The following is a 27,634-nucleotide window of genomic DNA, read 5'->3' on the forward strand; positions in this document are numbered from 1 at the left end:
AAAATACACTCAGGCTGGGTGGGAACACCCAGATACTTCCCCTGTGTGTGGGGGAAGTTTTACACTGTCTCTTGCAACAGACCTGGGATCTGCTGCAACACCTTTGGATCACATGCAGTCCTCTGATGGCAGGCTTCAGGAATGGGTCTGGGGGTGCTTCAGGGGTCCCCGATGGTTTATGGCACCTCCTCAGCTGCCTCTCACATCAGCGCAGTTGAGCCAGTAATGCCCCATCAGACCTTCCCTGCAGGGAGAGGGGACTTTCACAACTGAGTCCTATCTCTCACACCGTGGAACCCTTGGATCATTCCAAGCATTTTGCTAGTATCCTAGCCCATAAAAGTAAATACAATTCAACTTCACAGTGACTTCCTGAAGCTTCTACAGATCTCAAAATAAATATTATATTCACATTGCAGGCAATGCTGACATGTTCATTCAATGAGCACTTACTGCAGATGAGAGTTATGTACAGTTAAAGTGTGTATAAACCTCTTAAAGTGATGAAGGGTACTCAAAGCCCTCTGATAGCAAACCTGTCATCCATGGTATTGCTTCAGGAGGAACCCCTACAGAGAACCAGAAGGAGTGGGGGGTTGTGTGTTGGATAAGATGTGCATACAGAGTATTCCCTGTGATACACAGGGAATGCAGAATTATTGTGGCACTGTGAACTGCATGAAGGCCATTTATAGTGAAGAATAATAGAATCATAGAATCCATTAGGGTGGGAAAAGACCTTCAAGATCATAATCTCTAACTGTTAACCCATCACCATCGTGTTCACTGTAGAGGAGAACTGCGAGCCCAAGACTCCTGAGTGTAAAGTCAGGAAAATTCCCCCAGCAAGGCCCTGCTTGCCACACAGTGAGCCAAAGAGGGCTACAAATCCAAATAGAGATGGGGAAAATAAGGGCTCTGTATGCTCCCAAATGCAAGACTCTTGGGGGACAAAGAAACCGGATCCCCTCTGGTGAGGAGGTATATCTTCAAAACAGCTCACAGTTATGCATAGACCTAATGTTTGTCTCACACAAACGGAGAACTTACAGGCCAGGAATATTTATTTATACTTATAAAAAACTTCGCATAAATCCATAATGAAAGGAAGTTTTCTTCAGGGAAATTCAAATGATTTGTGAAAAATATTGCCTAAGGCTATACTGTAAACAAATATGGATTTCACATAGATAACAGAGGTGATATATTGATGAATTCAAAATGTGAAAATGTAAAGAAGGACATAAAAATGTCTGTTCTAAATTTAATCAAACATTAATTAAAGAATCCTGTGAGGTAAGTGGTATTCCATTACATTTTTTTTCCCTAAAGGAAGGAGAAAGGACTGGCTTTATTGTCAGGTAGAGCAGATGCTCCCCTCCTCACCCCCCCCCCCCCGCCCCCGCCCTGCCATACAGAGGCTTGACGTGTCAAAAACCAAAAATGCTGAGGTTTCTTAGCAATTTTTGCCTAAGTTATACTTGTCTGTGCAAGTGTACAAGTAGTGCTCTGCTGGATCTAGCAGTAGAAATGGATCCAGGAAACCAAGTCAGGTTATGAAGACCCTAAGCTTCCTTGTGATGCAGAGCTGGAGTTTGAATTGATCAGCATTTCTACAGAGAAGTGCTCCAGGCACTTAAAGGGTGGAGAACTTCATTTATCCTTGAGTGAAGAGTCCCTAGAAGGGCCATCACAAAGAAGAAATCATTGAATTGCTGGTTGTTTCATTTGACAAGGATAAACTATTAGGAAATCTACACTTTTACTTGACATGTAATTGAATTTTATGTTCAATCTCTAATTCAATCTAATTTTCTGCATAATAAGGATACTGTGATTAATGAAATATAAATGGTCAAATGAAAAGGCAGTTATGTTCTTCCTTTGTTCAAGGTTGGTATATGACCCAAAATACTACCAATCTGGCTGGACAGTTACAGTACAAAAATCACAACACTGATTACTTCAGAAACGTAGTTTTGCATTTAGGCTATGATCTGACCTGTTTTGATTTAGCTGAACTACCCCAGCTTGGATCTGAAGTTGTCTGCAGCATAATTCAGCTATCTGATGGCACCCCAAGTGTGTGATTAAGCTATCTGACCTTCCTGTGCTATTCTTTCTTTTTCTACTCTTGGTTAGATTAGGTTCTGTCCTAAAATCCATTCTCTCATTCCTGCTTTTGATTTCCAGTTTAGAATAATAATAATGTTATTAATAATAATAAACAATTTATTTCATTTCTTCTCACTCTGTTACTGAAAATAATCCTTGAGATGTGTTACTTCAAATAAAATTAGTCAAAGCCACTGTTCCGCCTCCTTCACTCACAGGAGCACTAAATCTGGTGTGAACCTTTTGTTAACAACTCCTCCAGGACTTAATCCTTACACTTGAGTCTTGGTTCACGCTCCTCAGTTTTTGGTTTCATCTAGTTTAACAAGTGGGTTTTTATTTTTGTTTTTATTTTTGTTTTTAAATATTCCCATTTGCAAAGTGAATTTTATTTTGGTGAAATGTGGGATTTCATCCCTGTGTCCGTGGTCCATGTACACATGCTGCTGTTTCAGCTGCAGGCATTGCTTGGCCCAGGTCAGTGAGAGGTGGCCCTTCTGCTCAAAGCATCTGCTGATGTCAGCAGTCGATCAAACAGCTGGTGTTGCTTGAAGCAGAATTTAGTTCACCTTCTAGGACAACAAGAATTCTTACCTGCCATGCAAACAGATAAGGATTTACTGTTAGTACATTCTAGATACCACAGCTCTTTAGCTTTCAATTTTTTAATCAAGTAGAATTTTTAATCAAAACTAGCTAGCTGTGAGCGTGCAGTAGCAAAACTTTATCTAAAATGCAGATGATCTTTCATGCTCCCTATGTATTTTACTAATGCTTGAAAAAAGAATTAATTCTGTGTGCAGTCTGAGTCATTTTGCAATGAACAAGCTGTTATTTATATTTTAACATTTCCTGAAGAGACAGTTTCTATAGAACATCAGGAAGCAGCCGTAAAATGAATATGGAAAAAAACTGGGACACAAACAAGTAGATGTTTTTTGCAATTGGCTGTGCAGAACCATTCCATAGCAAAAGGTAGGATCACATGCAGTAGAAATCGCTGGCTTTTGTGAGTTGGCAGAAAATATAATTAAAATAAAGAAGTGACATCTTATGTGACAGAACCTGAGTAGGCAGCACAGCATTTATCACCTCCTGTTCACTAGCTTTTCTTTTTTAAAATTAGTGAGATTTATCTTATATGACGCCTACTCATGGTCTTGTTGGCATGAACGAAAACAAAAAAAGAAATATAGCAATGTAAAATAACACCAGGAGTTACTGCAGCCAACAAAAAGGGACAAATTCATCCCTTATGCTGTGTAATAGAACCGAACAAGAGCGGATACAGTCTCCAAAATGCTTTACTTCCCAGGGTTATTCATGTTTGGTTTTTAGTTTTGTGCTCATAAATTCTACTTTTATCTAGGGAAAACTCTAGATCAAGCTATCTTCTACAAAATGAGAGTTGGACTGACATCTTGATTTCAGCTGTGTAAATTTGAAGTTATTCTGCCAGAGTCAATGAAGTCATTCTGGGTTTATACTTTAAAGACTTTAATCAGAATATGCCAGTGAGCAGGAAGATGTGGCACCTGAAAATCAGTGGTTGGTGCTGCTGTTTTTCTGTCAGGCTGAGAATTTTGACATCTTGCTTGCTTGGTTTTCTGTGCTGAGTTTTCTGATTCAGCCAGGCTGTGGACTGAGACCAGTAATATTCTCTATTAGGAGACATGGAATCTGGGAGGTTTCTGAAAACAAAAGCAAACCAAATCAAACCAAGACAAACCTAACTTAACACAGTTTAATTTTAGAAGACTCAAACAACCAATGATTTGGAATTCTGGATGACGTGACTTTAACAAAGAAATGAAGGAGTGCTGTCACGGAAATCTGCAGATAAGAGGAACAGAGCAGGGAAGAGGGTGAATAATTTTATGCATATATTTATTAAACAAGAGCTTGTAAAAGAGCTCAAGTATATCTACATGGAGTGGGTGGAAGGACTAAGCATGATCCTTAGAATAACTATATATACAAGGTTTTAAAAACCTACTTTTAGGAAGGCAGTGAGGTGAGAGAAAAGGGTGATCAGTATTCAGATTTTAATTTTTTATGTTGTTTCTGATGAGTCACTTTCCACTACCCACACTTGAAGAATGCTTCTAAATGTACCCCTCGGGTGCATGGAAGCACACACTTAATTACAAGCCAGTGTTCATACAGTGATGCCTCCTTAGTGAATGGGATGGAGGCCAACATCCCTTCCCCTCCCACTGCCCCTAAGATGCCAGTTAACACCAAAAGTTGAGGCAACCATTACTTGCAGTCCAGAGAGACCAAAACCAGCTGTTGTCCCTTTCTCCCCTGCTGCCTGGTGCACCTACAGCATCTGACCTGCAATCATTTGGAACAAACACACCAAATCTGTCCTTGAATTTCTGTGAATTTTGTAGGGCCCTTACATGGAAAGCAATGGCTTGGGCAGTATGTGGCTTGTCATTTCTCAAGCTCTTTTTATTCCAGCAACAAATATCTGTGATGAGTGTACCCAGTTTGTCTGCACACAGAGCCATGTACTGCACATCATGGTCTTTGGTTTTTCAGTAAGGATTTAGCACCACACAGACCTAGAAGAAAGGTGCATGAATGCAGCACTGCACCTTGTACAACACCTTGGTGCACATTTCACTGTGAAAAAGGAAAGATGACAGGCTCAGGTGACAGACTCAATGCTGAGGAGTTCACTGTGTGATTTCACTCTGCACTGAGTGCAATGGGAATTTAGGATGAATGATGACTGTTCTACTGTACAATTCCATTACCCTGTGTTCGTTATCTCACCTGTCCTTTTTACTTATTAAGTTAGCCATCCTCAGACCATCTGTGTTTTTGTAGTAGCACCTTGCAGCCTTGCAAGTAAACCTCACAAAAGCCTAGTAAAACATCTGTGACCATTTGCTAGCTATCAAGATATTTTAGGACATTAAACACCAAGCTGTGTGGATACCATGAGGCTGTGGAATGTGCTGGACACTTATCACAAAGTTTAAGGTGGATGAATGTCCAATAAGATCTGCTGTATAGCAGTGCACTCTTTTAAGAGGTATCTCTAGCAATGACAGGACTGTTTTACATAGAGATCTATGACAAACACTGCTGCTGCCTTCCTGCAAGTTGCCAGTCTTAAAGTCATTCACATTCATTCATGTTTTCATGATCAGGGTATTGGCAACAATAATCAATTTGACAAAAGAAAAAAAAAGAAAAAGCATTGCAACTGCAAGTTACAAACTGACATGTCTCATTTAAGCAGTGTCACTTACAGCCAAATATTTAGACTCCAAATCAGGATAATGAAAAAAACATTTTCAGGAGTGTGGTGGAGCTTCTGTCTAATTGACACTTGTACTTCCCTGCAGCTGAAGAGGATAAAGTTTCACAGAAGTATGAGCAGGTCAACAGCCTGAGTTCCTGCAGGCTTGACACAGTTTGTGCGGACAGTGCTTAAATCAGTTACACCTTTTAATCTTCTTGCTAAATTCTTTTGCTAATAAGGAGATAGGTGAATACATAGTTTGTCACCTAGCAACCCCAGATGAGTTCTCTGAAAAGCTTTTGAATGAATAGCTGCTGATGGATCTTAAAAATAGCTGTTTTGTTTTGTTTGGTTTGTGCAAGTGAAAGGTGTGGTCCCCCATATGTGCTTGTGTGAAATGATAAGCAGGAAACTGAAGGGAGAGTGACACAGAAGAGGAAATAAAAATGGAATCGTATGGTGTAATTGGCATGCATATATATAGAAAATCTGCTTCTATTCTTTTAAGTCAGCTCTGCATAAACTTGCATGACATACCTCAAGTTCCCTGCCTATTCCATGGCATGCTATTCAAATTCTTTCCTATGGAAGAAATGGGAACATAGATACTTTGGTATGTTAAACAACTCAACCACACACCACCCCCCCCCCCCCCCCCCATCCCGCAAAGTAGAAAAATTGGTTCAGGGATTCATTATTTGCTTAGAGTAGGTTGTAAGTTTGTCAATTCTTGCCTGCACTAGACTTCACCCTTGGATTTTAGACTTAAATAGCAACTGGTAGCAATAATTGAAATTGCGTTAATGGCAGCAGCTGGATGTACAGGACAAGGCCAGCTGCAGTGGGGAGGAAGAGTGGCAGCTATGGGCAATGACACCCTTTGTATCCTGCTCCCTAAACAGTGCTGTAAGGGAGGGGGCCAGAGCCCTCTCAGCTCATCTGGTGAAGTCACACCTGGCCAGGACAGGGTCACTGTTATCCCAGAGCAGGCTGATGGCCTGCAGCAATTAAAAACCCTGTTAGTCTTTGGGGGCTGGGTTTCCTTAATACTCCCTCTACAATGACCAGCCCAATGATGCAAAGCACCTTCATGGCCACTTCAACTGACTGCCAGCAATTCCTCTTCCAAAGAATTGTCTCTTGGTGACAAAACTAATTCAGTAGTTTTACAAGGCCTGCTGCCATCTTACATGTCATGGGACATTCCTATGAGAAAAGGAGCATGGTCATACTATAACCAACTTCTCTTTGTTTGGGACATTGTATCCCAACTCAACAGCTTGGCATATGGTAGTAATAAATTACAGTGAGCTCTCATTGTAAATTGGCCCTGTACTGAGGGCATAAATTTGAATGATTGCGCCCAATAAGGAACAGAGAAGTTGATTTCTTTAGAAATCCAAAGCTTCTGATTTCCCCAACCTTAAAAGCCAAGAGTATTGCAGCTGCTATTTATTTTTGTAAGTGGAGACACTTCTTTCATTCATGCAGTAATTTAAAGCACATTATTTTTGTTCAGTGTAGGCACTCGAAGAATAAAGACAGCACTACAGAATGCTTCTGAATTCTTTAAAAGCTTTCTTGGGTTTTTCTTTCAGTTTCCAGTGTTTTGTTTGCAAAATAAGAAACATGTTGTGATGAAGCCCATATTTTGAAGCCTAAACTAGAGGACAAAAGAAATTTTTACAGAAAGTGGGAGAGAGGTCAGGTGGGTTGGTTAAAAACAAGGTGTCATAAATGTTTTTTGGCTCACTCTCTCTGAGGTTATCCACATCACAGTGTAGGCCAATTTAAATTTAGTTAATGTAATAGTTGAATAAACCGGTTGTCAGTTGTGTTCAGCTTATCCTGCTGTCTGCAAAGGCCGTTCCACACACTGTCCACATATTTATTGCAAGCTGGGTGTGTGTTGATGTTGGCTCTTACACTGCCTGTGTGAGATGTGTGTGGCTGTGCATGCACACACCCCAGGGGTCCCTGAGCACAGAGCCAGGAGCATCCATTTGACACATGAGGAAGGGCACGAGGGAGGTCAGGCAAGGCTTACTCTGGTTCCACAGCCTGGTGCCAGCCTAAGAATGCTGGAGGTTTGGGAAAAGCCATGAGATGAAACCCAGGGTCCCCTTACGGCACGTTTGCTTACCTTCAGGGCCTTGATGAAAAATGTGAATGTGACTCTCCAACCTCATTTTCACCAGAGGGAAAAAAGATTTTGGCTAGCTTGTGGCAGCTAATGGGAAGTAAAAGCTCAGCAAGGTTCAGGCAGTTTGCAAAAGGCTCTTAGCAAAATTATCAAAATAAAAGGGAACTTCCTGTAGAGGCAGAAAATGCTTACATCTAAATGTAACTCTGAAGTTACTGACTGGGTCCTTTCATGCATTAGACACTGATAGTTTCCTCTGAAAATTAAGCTGGGCATTTCTAATGTACATTTTAAGGTCTAATTAGCATCCCATAGCATGGTGTGTGCCTGGCAGTACTGAGACACTACATTTCATCTCAGAAGCTGGTAATGGACCATCTGCAACTGATTGATGGCAACAGTGAAAAATGCTAATGGGAAGCAAGTTAGTGTGGTCATTTAACCATTTCATACTGAAATATACTTATATTTCCATGTAAATGTCAAAAAAGAGCAAAGATGTAACAGTGAGAATCTATTTTAAGATAGAATAATTTTGTGCTGTCTTTTGGGTCAGGAAAGAGTGATGGATCATCTTCATTCTTCTCTTGTATTGAATATTTTTAATGCCCAATTTGCTCTTAATTTTAAATATTTTTCCATATTTATGCTGTTATTATTCAGTCTTTTAACTTTAGTAAGTGCTAGATTTCAGAGTGCTTTTCTCTAATTCTGCCCTGTTATTTAAGATTCTTCTAGTTAGTTTAAGTTTTTATCCTTTTTTCCCCCCTCTAATGCTTCCGGAAGAGAACTGGACTGTCATGAGCTAACAGGTCTCTGTGTAGGCTCAGAAGTTTTATTTGACATTATTTTCCCCCTTGGTTATTTGATCAGGCTGCAATCAAACTTTCCATCAGTCTCTTGGCAGTATCTTGCCAGAGACATTGTACTGATGAAACACTGTGCTTTTGTGCGTAAGGATGTGGCTCTACAAAACTACATTTTAGGCAGGGGCTTCATCCTCCAGTTTGAAAGGACCCTCAGTAGCAGCCAGTGAAAGCATTGCCAGTGTCTTATGAAGTATGACTGATGTATGACATTTTCCTACATGAAAACCGTATGTACCATCACATTTTTTCCTCCAAGCCCAACTTTGGTCACCTACTGCTTGAATAGTGAGCTGCTCAGGGTGTTGCAAAACCACACAAATTACATGTTATCATACCCATGCAGTTGGCTTGCTGTTATGCAGTGTTTTTCTGTGACATTGCCATGTATCTGACTGGCCTTGCTCACTGAGCGAGGGATGTGAAGCCCTTTTTTGGATGCAGTTTCTTGCTATGTGCTGGGGCAATGTGCTTATGGCCCCCAAAATCCTTGCCATGGCTGTGGTAATGGTGTAGCATTTCTGACTCTTGGCTGCCTGTCCCTTATCTTTAGCTGTAGTTGGTGCTTATCATCGTCTCTCTTTCCTGTACGCTAGATAATTAGTCCCTGAAGTTTGTCTCTTCATGTGAAAATCCTTCAGTTGCTAATCCACCAAAAAAGCCAAGTGTATTTTTAGAAATCCTGGGCTCTTACTTGCTCCCCCAGTGGATTTAAATTTTAAAAGCTAGCTACTGAGTCCTGCAACCAGGTCCTCCTTTTCATAAAACACAATACCAACTATGCATTTTTTATCAATATAATGTAGAAATGATGTTAATCCAGTATTTTGACAGCTATACAATGATAAAACTTGTAGAAAATAAGAGCTGAGAAAATAAGGTCTGAACAACAGGCAGGAAGTTAAGCGTTTAGTTTTTTGAAGCATGAAGTGCATGAAGTAATTTCAGGGATTCAGACATGAGGTCCACCTAGCCAAGTACTCTGTCTTTAACAGCAACCAATGAAAAATAGAGAAAAAAAAAACCCCTGGGTATGTCTGCTGAACTTCCAGACACCCACGGTTTAGGCATTTTTTGAGACAGTATCTTTTCATGCCTAGTAACCTTCTGTGCACTTTTTTTTTTAATCAGAAAATGTGTCTAAAATTTTCTTTAATTTATGTAAGCTTTCCTGTAGACAATACCCACACACAATGAGTTCTGAAGTTAAACCACATATCATTCAAAAAGCTAATTCCTTTTTCTTGGATCTCTGAACATTTTATTTGATGCTCCTAGTTTCCAAATTATGATTTTGTAGACCTTTATTTCATCCTTCTTTGATTTTGTTCTTCCAGGTTGAAGACTTCTGGCCTATATACTGTTTTCTTGTCCAGATGCTGTTTCTGCCTTGAGTGGTGTTACTCTTCCCTGCATCATTCTCTGTACCTTGTTCTTCTGTATGTTCATGGAAACATCCTGAAAGCATACGGATATTATGAGGGATTGCCCCTTGAACTAAGATTCCTCATTCATACATGAAGTGCTTCCTCTCCATTCTAAGGAGTGCTTTCCCTCTCTCTTTGTGGCTGTCTTGCATTTAACATGAGTAAGTTTGAATCTTGGGATTTTCTGCCATTCATAACCATTTTTATTTTCTGTTGTGTTCATTTGTACCTATAATAGCTCTTGGCAGATTACCATGCATTTTTGATGAAGGGAATTTCCTCCCTTTTCGGTGACTTTTTCAAGCTGTTTATATGTCTGAATTTACTAGTGCCGATCCAGAGCTTAGTATTACTTTGAGTGTGTGTGTGAGCCATAATGAACAATTTTAGGCTGCAGTTAAGAATGGTCCGTTGAATCCATTCACAAGGAACAAATGTGAAATGGAAGATAGAGCTTACTTTGCTTCACTATGCAGGCAAAGAAGCTTATTCTTGAATAAAAAAAGAAGCTAATGGATGTACATTAGCAAACATGTAAGTGCCTAGGAGATACTGGATAAAGAATTTTAGACTTTTCTTGGCAATGTGGATTTTCTTTGTAATGAGTTGTAGAGATCACTTATCAGTATGGAGAATAAGCTAACAACAATATTTGACTTGGTTTTGGTTTTGTGGTTTGTTGTTATAGAATAATCATAACTCAGACTGGATCAAAGATAAGTTTAATGAAGCAGGGACTTCATTAGTATTTTGAATTCCATATCTCATGACTGGATTAAAAGGACTTTAATGTTCCTTGAGGAGAAAATGTGTCGGCCCTCTATAGGACAGCCTCAGAATCCCAGCTGGACTTGATACCATACGGCCAAGATTGTACAAAGCAGAAACAATCTTCATCCCTTCCACTGTGCCTACATCTCTGCTTCAAAAAAGTTTAATGATTCACATATTTGTGCTTAGGTGTGAAAACCAATTTATATTTTACCCTTTCCCCCCCTGTACTTTGTAACTTCTGGGTTTGAATGGGCTTTGAATTTTCTTTTTCTTACATTTGTACAACAATAATGTGAAAGTGTTATAGGTGTATGTGTGTGTGTATGCTTGCTTTTTCTTTTGGTCGAGAGCTTAAACAGTAGAAACCATTTTGTTCTCCTTCTGTCAGGAAAGAGCTGTTGTTTTTGCTTTGCAGTCCATCCTAATTTGCACCTGTGTGCAAAGGGGACTTGAGGGAAGAAGAGAATTCCTGTGAGATTGGGTTCATTTTGCCACAGCCAACAGAGGAATAGGAAGGGTCAGAATGGGGACTGCTATTTCTAAATGATGATGTCTTTGCAAAAAGTACCCCTTCAGGACTGGTATTTACCACTGAATCCTTAGTGGCAGAAGCAGCAGCCAGTCTGGCTTCCTGGAGATCTGCTGGAGGCAATGCAGGACCAATGATGATCAATTTTCACCTTTTACAACCTGTTATCTTGCCTGAGAGCTGAAGTTGCCTACAGCTCAACCCTGCAACACCGTATCAGAGTACAAGTATTGTATTCTTCAGCCCTTCCCCAGCAAATCTGGATCACGTGGCAACATAAAGCAAGTTAGATCCCAGATTGTTAGTGCAAGAGAAGATTTGTGGAGTTTCCAATAAAAACTGTAGTGATCTTGTGGAAGCCCATACAATTTACTCTGATGGACTTTCAAAAAGAAACATTGAACTACTGCATTTCATACATTTGTTTGGGTGAAGACAAGTGAACTAGATAACTGGATCACTGCAGAGAAGCTGCTTTTGTGCCAATTGACAGTTGAAATTAGGTAGAAAATTGCTCAGAGGACTGGAATTTAGTTACACAAATTTAAAATTAGAAGAACATTTTGTACTTTATGAAGGAAACATATCTGTAACATTTGGTACAAGCTAACATTAGTCAGGGTAATTAAATTCAATGTTTTTAAAGATTAATAAATGTTTTACTTCAAGTAGTTTAGCAGGCACAGAACTAGGAGGAAAAAAAGTATTGCTCTGCTATGTTTTCTTCTTTCATGTGTTCTAGTATATTAATTTGCCAGGGTCAGAGAAGTGGCTGGCTGGGTGGATTCTCTTGATTTCAGGTAGTTTTCATAAGCAAATTACTGCCCTAAGGAGATAAACCACATTTTTGAAAGTCATCTAAGAATTTAAAAATAGAACTGACTGAAAAACTATTTTCAGTTTCAAGAGAAGTATTGATTTATTATTTACCTTGGAAATAACCTGGAAGATTAAAAAAAAAAAAAAAAAAGGAAAACCTAATCCCCTCCCCCATGCTATTTGCAGAAGTTTTCATTGCAAGACAAATTCTTGACACCTTCACCTATAAAGAATTAAAAGAGAAGTTGTATGAAACTGTTTTCCTGAATTTCTTACCTTCCAGACTCCTGGAGAGTAGGTACACATCAAAATGCTGAGGCCAGCAGGAGTGATACCAAGCCTGCTTGGTCAGCCAAGCTCTACAGCCTGCCACGGGGAGATGGAGCTGTGACCTCTGAGATAGGGGAGGTGATTCTTGCAGTCAGTTTGGGGAAACTGGGATTTAAGAACCTTTTGGAATCTTCAACATCTGTGTCCTCTGGGCATTCAAGCAGGATCCCACAGTTGCTTGATAAAACCCTTATGCGCCTGCCTGCTCACAGCAAATCCCCAGCACAACAGTCAGCACTGCTACAGTGGAAGAAATGAGGTAACCCCCACTGGTGAGCATGTGGCCCTTGCTGCATGTGAGGTAAAACAGTTTCTCTGCTGTTTTACTGTTATTCTAAATCTCAGCTCTATTTTTTATTCAGTTCTTATTTTTACAAAAGCATTGTATAAATATAATATCTCTGCTATCAATGACATTTTAAAAATGCTGATAAATAGTTTAGTCTTTGTGGGACTGAAAGAACTTACACTCACTCTGTAAGGTCTTGCAGTAGCATCACTTAGGCAAAACTATCTGATTACTTGAAGAAAGGTGATATCCCATTACATGGCATCGAGTATTCCCCTCAGCCATATGGTAACCAGCCAGGTCTCTTCTTTTACCTGGGAGCTTGTACTATGTCAATAAAACCCCAAACCAAAACACTTCATGCAGCATTTGGAGATACATGATAGCAGAACAGGCTATCCCCATCTCTTAAGATATTTGTAGATGCCAAGCACAAACTAACCCTCATTATACCAGATGTATGTAATAAGAAGAAAAAATTCTGCTCCATAAAATTTACTATATAAATTAGACCAGAAACAGTATGAATCTGACAATAGGCCATGCTAGATAGGATGGGGTGATTGTGGTAAGTGATTTTGAAAGCAATTTTATTAAAAGTCATGGATCTTATAATTATTTTTTCTGTTAGGTGGCTCATTTGGTTGGGTTTCTTTTTTTGTATGTTTGTTTTGGTAAAAGGGCTTATTTTTTCCCTTTCTATTTTTCATGGACAGGCAAGAGAGTGGGAGTAGACTGTGCTACAGCAGAAGTGAGCAGAGGAAAGCTCATTTGCTGGAAGCAGTAGTTACAGGGGGATCAAGTCAAGCCACAGAACTCATCCTGGCAAGCGGAACTTGTTCGCACGCAACCCAGTCTCATGAGGAAAAAGTCTTTGCATTTGGAGTATTGCATGTTGATGCCTTCTGTATTTGGACCTCTAACAGTGATAACTTCAGAAAGGAGGCAGGGAGGAGTGTGCAGCAGTCTTGTTATAAGGGCAGCTTAAGAAAACAGATTTCCCAGCCCAGAGAATCAGCAAAAGAAGGGACAACAAAAGATTTGATAGGATATAGGCAGCATTACTTGGAACCAGCTCTGTTAATCAACTAGGAAGTGAAAAAGAGACACTATTTGAGATCTAAACAGCAAAATCACAAAATAGAGTAGTCATTATTTTGAACACGGGGTATGGAGAGAAAAGGTACTTGGTTAGTAAGCACCAGTCTCTTAGAAAATGTAGGAATTGTAAGTAGCAGTTCCAAAGAGATGGAAGTGCTGGCCAATTAATACCTGCAGATATAATCTCTATCCTGTATTTAAAATCAATTCACCTTTGTAGAAAATGTGTGTGGATCTTAAAAATATTTTTATGTAGGCAGTTCTGAGAGTGAGATTGAAGCTGTGTGTTCCTCAGTATATAAGGCTAATCACTAGAAGAGGTCAAAATTGATGGCTCTCTCATAATTTTGAATATTAACATTTTTATTTTAAAAGGTTTTAGAAGGATTTTAGAAAGGAATTTTGATGTAAGGAAGTTCATGCAAATTAAAAAATGACAAATATTTGATGATGAAGAATAGAAGATGTCAGATGTGAGTTTTCACAAGAAAATAGGAAATAATGCTAACAGAACTCGCTAAAATAGAGATGTTTCAAAACCAACATGCATTTCCAAAATAAGAAATTTTAATGAAGGAGAAATAGTGAAGTGAGCATGAGGCTGAAGATTTTTCAGACCTCTGAATCAAAAACTTCTTGTGGACTTGATCATATTCCTGCTGGGTTCAGTAAATTTATTTTGACATTCAGAGTCAAGGGGTGGGGGAGAAACCTGTTTGTTAAAAATTATTATTATGGAGAATCAGAAATGAGTACTCATTACTGAACTCTGGGAGAAGATTACTCAGCAAGCAGCTGGCTTTGACCTTGGAATGCAAAGATGCAGGAATGTGTGGGAGTCAGAGAGAACTCTGTCATCACTTGACTGACATCCACCTACTCCTATAGAAGCGTTTGGGATGCACATTCTGCCTTCCTCTGGAAATCAATCTTTTGGGAAACAGTTTTCTTAGAATGCAATTTCTTAAATTGCTCTGCAGGAAGGGGATATGCTATGAGGAGCAAATGGGAAGTTTATAAGATCATTCATGTTACACAGCAGCCAAGAGACAAAAAAATACCCATGTCAGCTATTATGAGTTCGGTAAACTCCTAACGATTGACTGTGACATTGATTTTAATATGCAAATTAAGGCAAATGTGTTTAGTGTCAGGAGAGAAGAAGGAAAATGAGAATCAGTTATGATTAAAAATCCCATACTGTGGCTGGGAAGGAAAGGTATTCCACTGTCAGTGAGAGGTATGGTTGACAGAAATATGTAAAGAATGCAAAGGAAGAAACCTGTATGCTGTGCTTTGTAAAGAGGAATGAGACATGGAATGAATGCAAAAAGGAAAATTTAAGAATTATTGTCTTTAGACTAACACATACAATATTGGTCTGTGAAGTAAATAAGCTTAGCATATGTATCTGTAGCCTCCTTACATTCTACAGAAATCAGTATTCAAATAACAAAATAAAACATATTGAAAAAAATTGTCTTAATTTTCTGGTTTATGTACTGTAACTACTCACATAAATGCTACTGGTTCCTATTAGAATTTAGATATAATTCCTATGGTGATCTGAATTTGTTATGCTCCCCTGAATGGCTGCCAAATGTGAATTGCTGTAAAGTGAAATTAAATTGGGTTGCTTTCAAATATATAAGTATATATAATATAAAAGTAGAAATATTGGAAATAATGTTCTTTCTGTGCTACTCACAGGAATTATGTTGAGGAATTTTAAGCAAATATATATAAATGTCTTTCATGACATGATAAATGAATTACATAAAACACCTTTATAGATTTTAATTCACCTTCATTAACTTGAGTCATCGTTAGGCTTCAGCCTTCTAGAGGCAGAGCAGAGCAGAGACTCCCACATTCTGTGATGGGACAGCCCTTAATTCATAGCTGCAAAGGCTGTGCTTCCTAGCAGAAAGGCACTGAGAAAGCAGTGCCCTGTTTGCACATGGCCACTTGTATAGGTCAGGTTTGATTCCCTTCTCCATTGAAAGTCAAGGACATGGACATCACCTCCAGGTGAGAGAGAGGAGCACTTCTGTTCCCTCCTGCAGGACACTGTGACTATGAGGCTTATTAAGTGGCCAAATACCACAACCTATTCCTCAGAAAGAACTTTGCACATTTGCCAGGTAGATGATGACTGCTATGTTAGAGTGATGATTCCAGCTAGGATATTTCCACAGATGTTTGTGGGCAATGCAAAATATATTGTACTTTTAATGAGATTTTTCTATTACCCAAAAAAAATCACTTTAACTGGTTGTAGGGCGAGAACAGAAATATCCCTTTAAAAGCTTTTAAAGGCTTGAATGCTGTACTGCTCTAGAAAAAAACCATCACAGAGAAATTTCATGTTGGAGCTAGGATGAGGAAAATCTTTATTTAGATCTGTACATTTTGAAATATTTCTATTATTTTTTATAAAGTATCCGTGTTAGTGAAGGGCTGTTATAGAATCATGGAATGGGTAAGGTTGGAAGGTCACCTGGTCCAACCTCCTTGCCCAAGCAGGGTCATTCCAGAGCACATGGCACAGGATTGTGTTCAGACAGTTCTTGAACATCTCCAGTGAGGGATTCCATAGCCTCTCTGGGCAATCCATTCCAGTGCTCCATTAACACATTGCTGCACATTTAACATCCAGGATTTATAGCTTCCTTTGCTACATTTTATGCCACCAGCGGGACTACACATATTCTGTGGCATGCCTTTAATTAATTAGTCTTTATCCATTTGATTTGGGGACAGACAGAGGAACTTAATATATTATTACTAACTAATGAGCAAATTCTACTTTCTGATGATTAAATTTTCAAAAGTAATTTGAAATATATATTCTAAGCTCTTCACAGAGAGACATCATCAGATGGACTTCATTAATTAGTCAGCAACATTCACTGCATAGCAAGGCTATGCAGGTGCTAGAATAAAATAACTATTATTTGAAGGTTTTTTTCACATTTTTCATTGTTCCAAAGGAAAATGGCCCAGGGCTTATTTTTCTCTGAGATGTTAGTTCCATTTATAACTCAAATTCCATACAAAAGGAAAATGCCTTAACTTTAATGTGTGCTAGTACTTCTGGATTGAACTATTAATCTGAATCACCCAAACTGATCTTGTCTCAAGTTAGTGTAGCTGATTAGATTGTGTGGATGTGGACTGTGTCTGTGTTGGTGCAGCAAGTCATGTGCTGGTTTGCTGTAATTCCCCCCTTCCCGATACAATAAGACAGACAGTCAATTTCTCCCACGATTCCTTCTTGGAAAAGAAAAAATTGCGGCTCAGCTTATTACAGCAAATAAAGTTGTGTGCAATCCCCTTTAGAAATCTTTGTGCCAGTTGGAGCCAGTGGTGATGCCTTTCATGGGCTCAGCTCTCTGTGTGCTATCCTGCAGTGACAAAATTACAAGCTAACTCTTGCAGTGAAGACAGACTCTCCACTTTCTGCTTCCTTTAATGTCTAAAAAAGCAAAGACTTCCTTCCTCCCTTCCTCCCTTCCTCCCTTCCTCCCTTCCTCCCTTCCTCCCTTCCTCCCTTCCTCCCTTCCTGGAGTAGGCATCAGTGCTATCTGTGCTTGGAGGAGCCCAGTGGCTGACACAGCAGAGAGGGTGAGGCAGAAAAGCAGCACAGGGTGAGGTCAGACACTTCTTTGCTGTGCTGAGGAGTAAAAAAAAAAAAGAAAGGACTAAGCTTTACACTGTAAAGCATCATGCCAGATGTCTGACCACAATGGTCTGTCACCCTGGAGGACTGAGACCTCAAACCAGCACTGAGACAATGACCGAGGTTCATGTTAAAGTTTGGCCTGCTTCATTCTTTTGCAAGGATTCTATCAACACAGAATGCTTCAGGGGCATTGCTGGGGGAGTAGCCACAAGACTGGTAAAGTTCTCTCCTGGAATCTCACTTGCTGGCAGAGAACCCCTTCAGCTTACTGAATTATGAAATTCTTACTGCTGATTATTCATCTGTGCACTGATGTTAAAAGTCAAATGGTTAGGGATAGAAATGAACATGAGCAGAAACATGCTGATTAAAGAAAAAAGGTTGGAAGATGCAGGTTTTAGTCCTGTCTTTAGACTACTTATAATCAAGTAAAGTAAACAAGTTATGTCCATTGAGAATGTAAAGTCTCTACAGTTTGAAATTATTCTCTAAATTTTGCCTGATTTTCTGAGAGCAACAAAGACATCTTCATGGAGATGGCAGAGATCACACTGACAGAAAAGATTTGCCTGTGTAGCTCCAGGAGGGAAGGGTGAATGTCAGGATGAGATGTGTTTTGCAAGAATAGCTTTTAGGCCCTGAAAATGGCTGCTTCTTAAAGCAGTCATTGGAGCAACGTCAGGAGAACCAAGTCTTGAGTTATTCTGACCTGGGACTGAGTCAGAACATTACTGCTAAATAGCTAAACACAATAATTATCACAATAGTCTCAGATTTAGCCCTTTCCCTGCAATAATGCAGAACTACATCAAAATCAAGAAACTACTTCAAAGAAATTACAAGGAGCTGCCAAAAGAAAAAAAGTGTTTGTGGCATTAACATGGAGATTGCTAAAACATAATATACTGGAATGTTAGAATATATTTATTCTATTAATGGAAAAAGAAAACTTGGAAAAGAACTCCAAACAAGTCCTCAAAGTTAAAGAGCAGAGGAAGGGGAGATTACTAGGAGTTTAGAGGCCTAAAATGAACATCACATTTGAATGGAAAAAGAATATAAGTTAAATGTAAAATTAATAAGGCAGAAAAAAAAAGACTTTGGGGAACAATTTTCTAAAGACATAAAAATTAAAAATATAGTTATTTGTCAAACATATTAGAAAGCCTTCCAGAAAGACTGTGGGACCAATAGATGATCATTGTTTAATAGCAGTTCTCACAGGGCAAAAATGCAGAAAAATTAAACCAATTCTTTTCAGTGAACATCACCACCAAGGAGACATTGGAACCAGAGGGCTTTGTATTACAGGGATCAGAGTTTGAAACAGAACTTTCTCAAATGAAAGTGTCAAAAGAATAAGATTTAGAAGACACAGATAGAGTAAATACAGGCAAATTACCAGAACCAGGTGCTATTTATTTGGGAGCCCTGAGGGAACATAAATATGAAAATGGAAGCCCTCGGCTATGCTATGGAGTCTATTGATTAAATCAGTTGTGGTACTAGATGAGAGTGAAATGGCAAATAAAAATTTAACTTTTAAAAAGGATTAAAGTAGGATAGGGAATTCAGACAATCTATAAATTTGGTGTTGTGTGAACTGTTCGAAGACATCCTAGGACTAATAGACAAAAGGGTAAGAACAGTATAAGGAGGGAGAACTGACACAACTTTTGAAGGTGATTAGTATCTTTCAAATCTATTTGGACTGTTTGATCATCACTGAATACACTGAAAAAGTGATCCAGTTGATACTCTGCCAAAAATTTTATTACAAGGTCCTTTTCTGAATTCTCTTAAAGAAATTAAGTTGTGGCAGGATGGGGAGAAGGTCCTCTGCATATTAATAACTGTTTAAAAGGTAGGAAGTGTAAAGTAGGGATAAAGAGTCTTATTTCACAAGGGAGGAAGGCAACGGAATTCCTTAGGCATCTGTGCTGAGGTATTCACTGTTAAATATACTAAAAAATAGTTATACATGGTATAATTCAAGTGTGTGTGTGCCTGTATAATATATATATGTATATTTATATCTCTATTTGAATATTTAGATGACAACATAACATGAAATTCATATTCTGTATCTACAAATAAAAGTAAAGCACTGAGGAAAACCTATTGTGTCTATACGCCCACAGTGAGATCAGCACCACATTACCATGCAAGACAGAGAGTCCAGAGTCTCTGGGGATTGTTCTCTAAAAACATTGGTTCAGTGCTCAGCACTGCTCAAAAAAAGCAGACAGAACATTAAGAAAGACTATTAGGGGGAAAAAAATACGGTGTTTACAGTTTTGCTTTTTATCATAATGTGAATAACCATCATTCATCTATATTGAGAGTACTTTTGTGGAGGTCTGAGCATAATTCCTTGCATTTCTAAAAAAAGTAATACAATTATAAAAACATGATAGCTCTCTCTTTTGACATATATATACACTACCTGTTATTTATATAATGTGGTAAGGACTGTTGGTTTATAGAGCAGATCCTATGCAAGGAGAGATGCCTGATATGCTTCAGGTAGCAAGGGAGAGGCTTGAGAGGACAGCTATCACTGGGCAGCAGATTTCAGACATGTACCTTTTCATTCAGGGCAGAATTAGTTTTGGACCTTGCTGCTATTAGTGGGGGCTAAAAATGTAGGTGGGTCCAAATGATGTCTGCAAAACAAGTATATAGAGATATGTCAGTTGAAAGTTGTGTGTGCAGTGCCACCGCAGTGTCACTCCATTGACTGGCACTGCTGTGCTCCTGCCCCATCCAAAGCCAGATGTCCATTTGCCCCTGCTCCACTACCCTCTTGTACTGGCACTGGCATACGCTTGAGGCTGTTTCAGGTCTCTGAGATATAAAACCATTAGTCTCTTAGTTGTAGGGTTACTTTTCTGTCATCTCCTTTTGCTGGTCCGTGCCAACACCTGGATGAAGGGGTGGGCAGGACTATATTGCTGGGGAGCACAGTGGTGTTTGGGTTTATATTGGCTCAATCTGCCTTATACCTTCACCCTGAGTTGGGAGAAAGATGGGGAAGAAATTTGTCTGTTCTTATCCTTGTTGCTGAATCATTTTGCACAGGCTGTTATCCGGAGCAGAGTGGATGGGGTCTGGTTCAGCTTGCCCGTGTTCTTAAGGCTTGTACTGGCTTGTTAGTTTGTCCTTGTTAGGTTTAGCTTCTTTGCTGAAGAGGAGGAAAGCCAGACCTTTCTCTCTTTTTTGAGAGACAGCTGAAAGGCTCGGAAATTAATTCTAGGGCACTGCAAATAGAGGGCCTAGAAAATTTTTCACAGAGCTCTTTTTCCTCATCTTGGTTCTTTCATCTGTGGCTAGAAGAGACAAGAGCTTGCAAGGTGCTCTCGCACTCTTGTCTAAACATAAGGCTCTACACTTCCATGTTTCCTCCCATGGCCTTGGCACAGTTAAGCATAAGATAGCACATTTTGGGTCAGAATTGGTTGGTCTTAGGAGTCATGTCTCAAAACCCTGACTTCATATCTCAGACTTTCTCTGCCCTGAGAGATCCATTCCTGCTTCCCTCATGCCTGAAGGGGACAAAACAGATCTGCACAATCCTGCTTGAGAACAGGATGTATCTCATCTAAGCTGAGCTCCAGCCTATGAAGTCATGTACCACCACGTGCCACACACAGGGGATGGTGGACCCAACCTTACTTAATTTGTGGCCCAAAATAGAGTAATCTCACAGACAACACCCAGCAGGTAGATATGATTTGTAGAAGCATTGTTGACTAGTTGGTAGTTTATGTTAAATGCATATGTGGAAGAAACCACACACTTCACACACAGGTATATCTGCAATTAAAAAAAGAAGTGGGAATGCATGGAAGAGCTCCCTGTTCAAAACTATTCTCTCAACTCTTCTGAGAGCCTAGGTAATTCAGAAACCCTCTTCAATTTCTAGGTTGCAAAAATAAATAAATAAATAAATAAAAGTTAATTGAAAATGGATGTCACTTAAGTATTATGATCTTCTTAGAAAGGCTGACACCTTCAAGAGGAAATACTGATGCTTTGCATGAAATATAGTGGTTTAGTATCAAGTTTAGCACTCTATCTGTATTAGAGCCAAACGATTAATTTCCCAGCCTTTAGAATATCATGATTTTACATCATTAGGTGCTATTCAATGCAATAATCATCTGTTTTTCAAAAGTAGAGAGGCTTTAAACAGAATGAGGGAAGAAATGAGTATTTGCACAGGCCAGTAGGTTTGTCTGAAACCATGTACACCTATTTCTGGTCTCTTGTTTCCATAAATAATAGATTGACAGCTTCGTGGTTAGCAGAGGAAACATGGCATATGTAAATGTCAGACAAATAAATTCAAACATTCCATTTTTTTCTGTGATGAATAGTTCAGTGTCAAGTTCTTATTATTCTAAATAATACTCATAATTTAATTTTCCTGGTTCTTTAAATGAGCTTAAGGCTATTGTGACAAAAAAAAAGGGGGGAAAAAAGGAAAAGGAAAAAAAGGTGAGTCTGTTCTTACCTCCTGAGCAATTACAGTTGCTACATTTTTAACAAAAGGCTTCCTAAGTAAGACAGGGTAATTTGATGGAAATGTTTAACTGACTTGTATTATTTGGTAGAAAAACATAACTGCTTTCTATTACTTACTGTATCTTATACCAACCCCAAGTGATGGTTTTAATACAGCAATGTATTTTTTGTAACTGCTCTGTGTGGTGAGATAAGGACACTGAGCTTGACTGTTGCTCACAGAAGAACAGAGCCAGGTTATATGGTACTCTATGATGAAGGAAACCATAATAACAACATCTTGTCATCAGGCATTAGTAATCTTTGGGAAGCAGTTTTCTCCTTTTGATTTGCTACCCCCAACTGTTTTCTGGTGGATCTGTGGACTCCAAATTGAGAGTGAATGTCTGACTGAAACCAGACATGTTTTCCTTATCTTTCCTGGATTCCTTTGAAGGGTGAATATTGTCTGTGTGTGATTCTGCATGGAATATGGATTTTTTTTGATACCCAGTGCACTTGATTTATTTCTTCGTACTTTTTCATGCTGATTTTTAATGATTAAAAATAATTAGCTTTCTACAGAACCACCTGGAAAGCAGTGAGAGGGGTGTGGGGGCTGGTCAGGGAAGGAAAGAACATGCCTGGCAGCCAAGGGGCCAGAGTCCAGAGCTGGGCTTCTGCAGGGAGACCAGTGCAGTGGAGAGATACAATGTGCAGTCAGATCTCAGAAAGAACAGAAATTAAATTTGCTGGGGACTGAGGGACTGGGCAGTGCTTGGGGCACTTCAGAGAGTCACTGGATTTGCTGGAACCAGTCCTATCAGCAGAAATACCACACAGAGGGAGAGACTGGATTGTAAACCTTCATTTGCACTCTGAGATAGTGGCTTTAGGTTGATAATGGTTAAAAATCTGTTTGAGGAGCTCACTTAAAGGAGATGATCTACACAGCTCCTGCTCAGAACTCTATCTGACTTGGTGGTCCTTTACATACTCTCTTTGCATGCACTCGTTGCTGTTGCCAAATCCATCTCACACTTAACACACAGGTCTGATAGCTGCACCTGTCTAGTGAACACTAGAAAGGAGACATCCAAACTTATGATCTAGTTGCAATCCATCATTTTGAGTGATGTAGCATTGCAGGATCTAGGACTGCATGGAAGAATTGGGCCTGTACAAAACAAAGGCACTGTTTCAAAACCTGTTTGACAGTCACAAACTTTTGTAGGAAACCATGAACTTAGGAGTCTCCTTTTTTTGGAAATATTTGCTCTCCTTAACATTGAGAACTCATGGCATGTTCTATCAATGTCTGCAGAGAAAAGGTCTCCTGCTTTCTTCTTTGCCTCTTCATGTACCAAAACCCAGAGTTGTGGGATAGAGTTAGGATAATGATGAGATATTGCTGTGCTTGTTGTAGACCAAGAAATCAGAAGTCTCTGTCTGTGAAATTCATAAAGATGTCTAGAAAATAAAGTAATCAACTGTGGCGATCCGTTAATCCATTGCTTTTCCTATTTCACATGTTCCCCCTGCCCCCTGCCCTAGCCCTGGCCACTCCCTTGGTTTCTCCCTATTGGTTCCTGTACCCCAACCCCGCCTAGGGACCGCCTCTGGGCCCCTGACAAAATGCCCCCAAGCCCAGACCACGAGGTCTCTGTACCTGTGGAGATCGTGGGGACAAGATGTGATTAAAGCCATCTCAAACCCTCATGAGAGACTCTTCTCACTTCCTTCATCATCACTGGTTGTAACGCTGCTAGCTGCCAGAGCAAGATCACGAGGCCGTCCGACATGGACTGCGGGATGCGATGGGTCGCATTGCCCTAGGAAGCCCCTCTGAGCTCTTAGGGAGCTACAGCCTGCTAAGCAAAATCTGGCATTACAACTATCAACTTTTTATGTATACACAGAAATGTTGTACACAACAAAACTGACTGCACACCATCTGCTTTTAATTTTTGGGTAAAGCTCTTGGTACTGCCAAGCATTCCTAAAATCAGGCCCTCTGAGAGTTCACTTATAAAAGCAAATAAGCCAACTTTCACTGTACAAAATTATCTCCTGTATAAGTCATTTGTAGGCTGAAATATCTCCATGGAGCCTAAGAATGGGTCTTCTCCCTATGCATCGAAATGACCTCCACTATTACAACAGAGTTTGTGATCACATCACCTTTGGCATACTGGAAGATTGCTCAGGTATACAGGCATATCATATTTCTAGTCAACTTAGTCTAGAGATTATTTTACTACTGCAGACAGCATTTTCATCTGAGTTATATCTGTGGAGAAACATCTACAGGTACCTCTTTTTTGATGAGACCTATGTAACATATTAGTGAGCCTGAAACAGATGCAACCAAACTCAGAAAATGTTGCTTAGTGTTAAAGTAAAATATTTCCTAAGAACTTTCTAAAGGCTGGCACTGATGACCTACAGTGGTGTTTGTCATGCTGTTTTCTGCAGTATAGATTGATTCAGCAGCAGATACTAGTTCTGCAGGAGTTGTTCAGTGTAGATTAAACACCTAAGTTGGAGAAAATTTTAAGTCTGCGGCCTCTTACGATTATGTCAAGATTGAGTTGGTGATGGCAATAGCTGAGTGGTTTTGGCATTTTCTGTCTCTTCTTTTAAACAATACCTTTATTAAAAATAAAGTATATAACATGTAACATAAAAATAGTGTATACCATTTTTTTCTGATAATTTAAATGATGATTCTCTGAGACTGAGGTGAATATTTGGCCTCTTACTAGTGAGAAGAAGGCTGCTATCAGAACATGCCTTATACTTCCTATCTTCTCTCTTTTTCTTGTATTATTTTATTCATCAGATGCATGCTTTGCATGATTCCCAAAGTCACGACTGATTTGAAGTTTGTATTGCCTCTGTCTCTGGAGTTTAAGGTCCTTGGCCTAAAGTTTGATGTATTAAGAATTTTCAAATATAAACAAAGGCAAAAGCAAAACTGACGTAACAGTAGCTGATTAACAGAAAAACCATCCTGGAGATAACTCAGAACTTCAATGTATTAAAATCTGAGAGCTTTCCAAGTGAGAGTTTAAAAACCCCTGAACACAACTTCGGTATACAAATTAACGTAAATTAGTACAGTATTTTAATGAGGTGATAGAAAGTTGCATTAAGAAAAAATATGGTAACTCTGGAAATAACTTAATGAGGGTTGTGTAGGATATGGATATAGATATATATGAGGGTGATAGATCACAATCTAAGCATAGGAAAAAAGCATATACAACCAACAAATACCAAAGTATTATGGAACTCACTATGAATGCTATCAGTATTTGGAAATTCCATTTAGTACTCTTAGTAAATACTAAAAACTAACTTTGCCTTAGGTGTTGAGACATGAAATGGGTGAAAAGTGTCCATTATCTTCTCTGGAGAAGCTTCTGAAATGAACTATTGAAAAATTCTTAAGCATTTGTGGGGGTTTTGCTATGGAACTACGAGTAAAATGAATTAGTCCCAAGGCTTGGAAAATTTATTCTGACCTATAAAACATATTCTGATCAGATTAAAAAGAAATATTAAATAGATTTCAATACTCTATTGAGGGATGAGGAAGAAAATGGGGTTTTACCTTTTTCTGGTCTTGTACTAGATTGAAAACTGTCTTCACAAGCTAAGGGCATTAGTGGGATTGTACCAAAATGTTTACAAAGCCAACTTCTCTCTACACCCTGAACTATAACCTACATACCACTAATGTTTTATTGGAAATTTAAGGAATTGTATGAAGGCATGGCACATACACTGTTCAGATGACATTGTCCTCAACTGGACAGAAACTAGGGCTTGTTTTCCAGTACTATGGCTGTAAGAAAGTGAGCAAAACCATCCGGAGATGCTCAGAGATCACCTGTACACAGGTATTCTCAGGGGTGTTTCAAGCCTAGGTCTCTGAAAGATACTTGATCCATAACATGAAAAAACAGGTCTAAAGCTGAGAAATGTTGAGAGCTGGGCTAATTTTCACCTCCTTGTTGTAATTTCACAGAGATGATGTTTCAGTGTCATGTTTGAATGATCACCCAAACTCACAGGCTATTGGCCAACAAAAAGGAGTCCTTGCACTGTTGAGCTACAGAGTTTCAAAGGTGCTGCATGAATATTTTACAAGCTGCTAGATAACTATATGTTAATAAAGCCATCAAAATGCTATCATTATTATTATTTTTGTTGTTATTTGTAGAGATTAACATGCTAATTTGTGTCAGGTGGTGCTATTAAAGAGCAGTATAACTTGCAGAAAGGTTATGTATGCCCTGATGGTTCATTTAACAGAAATGAGGTTTATTATATCCCCTAAAAATAATTCAGGTAAGAACAACATAAAGGCAAATAGAGCAGGATATAATTGCTGTGTGGAAAGTGCTCTGCAGAACAAGGGCTCACACAATGTCAGCCCTTCCAAAGGCAAACTTTATTCCTGCTGGTGATGTCTCTCAGGGAGCAGGATGGCAGCAGAGGCTGGTGAGGGGGGAGTCTCGATTGTGCTGCTTAGGTTGGAGCCTCGGGCTGGCACTGGTGTGATAAACTGCAGTGTCTCAGATCACTGCTGGGCACTGCTGTCACGTTGCTGTACAGGGTGCGGCTGCTGGGAGGGTGGAGTGGATGAAATCCTTCCATTTAATAAGCTTGTTTGACATCAGCAATTATCAGCTCACTGCTGTGTGTGAAGCATTTTCCCTGTTCCAGCAGCTGGGGTGCTGTTTTACTGCTTGCTGCAGTGTAAAGATTAGATTGCTGTCTCTAGCACTGAGATGCTGCAGGCTGAATGATAACTATGGCAGGCTGCAAGGGTGATTCCTAAAGTGCTCCCAAGAGCCTCGTTGATTTATTTATATATTTTCCCCCTCACTGCTCACCCGCAGGAGTCTTATAGCTGGTGCAGCATCAACAATCACTCCAGGTCAAGCTGCATTAGCCCGAGTGCTAACCTTCTAACAGATTCAGATTTATGAATCCAATTATGGGGCTTTACAGCCTGTTTAGCTTTGTTGTTGCTGTTATTATGGTTATTTATTCCTGTCTGAGTTTAGCTGCACTGCAGCCCATTTCAGGGTAATTAAGGAGGTTCCTATTGATAAGGTTTAGGCTCAACAATATAATGACAGGGATGCAGTATAAATTTTTCCTTTTGTCCTTCCCCCATCTGACAGCTGTTGGTGTGAGCCTATGGGCCTTGCAGGTCTCAGTATCCTTACTTCTTCACAACTCTGACTGCATTATATAACTTCTTAATTTTTTTCCCCCAAATCATTCTGACACAAAAGGGTAAAGAAAGCATTTATCTGTTAACCACATAGAACATTATAAAAGAGATCTTATCAGAAACAAGATAAGAATCTGTACTTACTCTTTAAAATGCTGCAGTTTCTTTCTTCCATCCAAACTCATCATTCAATAGCTTAGGGCTGACTCATGACTTCCATATGCTTAGGACTGGCAGGAGAGACTATGTACAAAGGGCGGAGAAAGAGATAATCAGATTTGTGATGCATGCAGAAAAAGTCTGTAGCATTTAAGATCTTTACCAAAATACTCCATGAGTCCAAGCAAGTTACAGTAAGCAAATTATCTTGGAAAAAATTATAGGATATCTAATTGAATTTTCTACCATGGCTTCCATCAATTTTGTAGAGTGTTCTGGGCTTGATAACAATTAAAGCTGGTGATTAATTGTCAGACATAAAGCAGCTGAGAAAATATATATAGAGACATATTATAGAAAATATTGCTAAGTTTTTCTTGT

The 27,634-nt window shown here is 39.3% G+C and overlaps 1 long non-coding RNA gene across 3 annotated transcripts; it reads right to left on the reverse strand.

Moving 5' to 3' along the window:
- Window positions 1–1,426: 1,426 nt before the first annotated feature.
- On the reverse strand, window positions 1,427–27,337 carry LOC125317691. Of its 3 annotated transcripts, none has more exons than XR_007200148.1 (4): window positions 27,239–27,337; window positions 19,924–20,003; window positions 3,651–3,806; window positions 1,427–2,709 (listed from the first exon to the last, which is right to left on the reverse strand). It is a non-coding gene; the product is annotated as an uncharacterized LOC125317691 (long non-coding RNA). The 3 variants fall into 3 exon arrangements; XR_007200150.1 differs by lacking the exons at window positions 1,427–2,709; window positions 3,651–3,806 and adding exons at window positions 5,979–9,841; window positions 12,209–12,326; XR_007200149.1 differs by lacking the exons at window positions 1,427–2,709; window positions 3,651–3,806 and adding an exon at window positions 5,979–9,841.
- Between the last annotated feature and the right edge of the window lie 297 nt (window positions 27,338–27,634).

This window comes from Corvus hawaiiensis, chromosome 2, assembly GCF_020740725.1.
Source record: "Corvus hawaiiensis isolate bCorHaw1 chromosome 2, bCorHaw1.pri.cur, whole genome shotgun sequence".
Classification (NCBI taxonomy): domain Eukaryota; kingdom Metazoa; phylum Chordata; class Aves; order Passeriformes; family Corvidae; genus Corvus; species Corvus hawaiiensis.